This window comes from Bidens hawaiensis, unplaced genomic scaffold, assembly GCF_021521415.1.
Source record: "Bidens hawaiensis isolate Kalapana, Puna unplaced genomic scaffold, B.hawaiensis_p1.1 tig00024303_1, whole genome shotgun sequence".
Lineage (NCBI taxonomy): Eukaryota > Viridiplantae > Streptophyta > Magnoliopsida > Asterales > Asteraceae > Bidens > Bidens hawaiensis.
In genome coordinates this window covers 318,282-321,274 of record NW_027493833.1, presented here as the reverse complement: position 1 = coordinate 321,274, position 2,993 = coordinate 318,282, and positions in this window count along the sequence as shown.

Here is a 2,993-nt window from a genome sequence, read left to right as displayed (position 1 = left end):
TATTATTATCATCATCATCTCTCTGTTACCAATTTCAAACAAAATGCTGGATAACCCAGATATGTTCGAATAAGGATGGGTGTAGCGGTGGTGGAGGCGGCGGTGGAGGTAGTGACGGTGGTGGTGATGGTGGGGGCGATAGGGATGGGTGCAACGGTGGTGGAGGCTGCTATAGTGGTAGTGACAATAAGGATGGGTGCGGCGGTGGTGGAAGTGGCTATGGTGGTAGTGACGGTGGTGGTGATGGGGTGGGGGTGACAACGTCGGTGATGGTGGTGGTTCAAGGTGTTCCAGGGGTATAATTGTCAAAAATATATTTTTCTAAGAAATTGAAAATATAGACGGGAAAGGTAGGAAATATAAAAAAACAGTCTCTCAAGACGGTTTTTTTGAGTAAAAAAGTTTTTGAAAAATTTAACTTTTGCTTCAAGATTACAAATAATTTGGACTTTACCGACATTATTTCCCCAAATCTCGTCTTTTACTTGACTTTCTTTTGAAATCTCGTCTTTATTTTTATCTAATCCTAATACATCTTTGACAGTCCAAATTATAAAAGATTTTGAGGAAAAAAAAAACTATTTTGGAACTTCTCTCTCTAAAAGAGGCTATTTTGAGAATTTTCCCCTAATCAATGTCTTTAAAGATGTGTTTTGTCATTTTCTAAAAGTTGGGGATTGGGTTTTTATATAAGGAAGTCTCACCCAAATACAAAATGATTGGGATCATGTGATATGATTTTAGTCTATTAGGGGGTGTTTGGTAGAGAGAGTTGTGGGTGGAGAATTGAATTTCTCTTGTTTGGGAGAATTGAGAGGAGAATTGGGTAGAGAATTTCAATTCTCTGGGAATTGGGTTTAGTGTAAAATTGGAGAATTGGATTTCTCTCCATTTGGAAGAGAAATGGATTTCTCTACTCCCTTCTTCATCCCTTCCTCCCGCCGGCCATCACAGATTCGCCGCCGCCACTTCCGGCCAACTCAGGAAACCCACTTCTGCGATGAGGATGATGATGATGCCGACCGGCGATGAGCCGCCACTTCTGCGTTCGCGTCCGTTCATAACCCACGTCCCTAAATCGGAACCCTAAATCACGATTAGGGTGTTGCGAGGATGATGATGATGCCGACCGGCGATTAGAGCCACCACTTCCGGCCACTTCCGACCTGCGATGAGCCACCGGTGATTAGGGTCTCTGCTCCCGTTTCTCCGCCATTTCTCCACCCATTTCTCTATTGTACCAAATAAAGGAAATGATTTTCAAATCTCCACCCATTTCCATTTCTCACCAATTCCATTTCTCTCCCATTTCCATTTCCATTTCTTTTCATTTTTTTTCTCTGTACCAAACACCCCCTTAGGTTTGAATTCTCATCTTATGCCATGGAGGAGGGTTTCACAATGTAGGAGAACCGCCTTGATGGAAATTAAACATTTTGATCATAATTGAGCTTGTTTGATTAAGTTGATCTTTTTTTTTTGTCAAGAACACTTATTTGATATTGAGTAGTGGAAGTTCAAACCTTTATTTTTGCCTACAAGATTAAAGTGCCACTTTGAGGGGGAGAATCGAAATGAAAGGTTTCAGGTTATCGGTTGATTAACAAAGACGAAAGACAACATCAAACAAAATGCGATCATACTGAGCGTGTTTGACCGCTTGGAGAATTAAACTTATCGATGGTGAAGCTGGTTATTTAGTTTTAATTTTTGGAAGTTCAAACCTTTATCATATGCCAATTATAATATTATTATCAATGAAATGATACGGGGCATTGAGCGATCGAAAATAGGACATTTGACCAATGTTTTAAAAATCGGTACGTACCGTCCGGTTGAACCAGTTACACTGAATTTTCGTAAGGCAACCGGTATTTAGAGCCCGGTATTTTTGGGCAGTTTGCTAGAAAATCGTATCGTTGGTTTTAAAAAAAAATACCGGTTTTAAATCCATGAGATTTTTGATATTTCTGCGACCCATATTTTTTAAATTTGACTTTTAACATGGCGGATAAGACTGAAACGAGTAAACACAGTAAACGAAGATTCGATAATCAACCAATTTTGTATTATGTAAATCCAATGGTGGTTTACATCTTTTGTAATATACTAATTTTGTATAAAACGTACAAACTTTTTATCTAACTCGACTATTGTTTATGTGTGATATTTGTGTCAACTGTGATGTTTATTAATGTACTTTTGGGTTATTTTTTAGTTGAAATTGTACTTGTATGGAATCACAATTCAACCCGGTTAAACCTCTCGGTACATTCTAGTTCAACCAGTTGTATCATTTTTGAAGTAAATCTGATACGAGTAAAATAGCACTCTTTAAAACATTGCATTTTGACAGAGAGAACGCCAATGAAAGACATTGGGTCATCGGTGGATTCATGAAGATGCCTTGTTAGAAATGGCAAACAATCAAATACATATATAATCACACAATTTATTAACAATAGAGTTATTTTTTTCATAACTGCCTTTTAAATTTAAACATTAATGTAAATAATCATCGAAACTTAAAATAATAATAAAAATACAAAATTTTAGTATCTTTGTAAAACATGACACTAATAACAAGTTTTGTTAATTACTAATGATGTTGCAAGCACTAATCCAATCCAGAAGACTCCATAGAAACTTTTAATTAAGTAATAGAAGGCGGTGGCTAAGAGTAGTTTGACTACTTAAATTTAAGCATATTTTATTTGACTTTTATTATTATTTTTTTAATTATTCAAACGATTATGATAAGAAGCTCATTCACGACAAAGCATAAAAGATGAAGTAGCCACATCCAATCATTTAGTCATTTTTAATAAAGCTACATGGTCATGTGTCTTGTCACATGTTATTAAATCAAACCTAAAAACTTTGATTTTAGTAAATCCTTAATATATATATAACAAAAAAAAAACACACACACACACATTGAGAGAGGAATACATACGAGAAATCAAGTTAATATGAGAATTGTGATAATATGG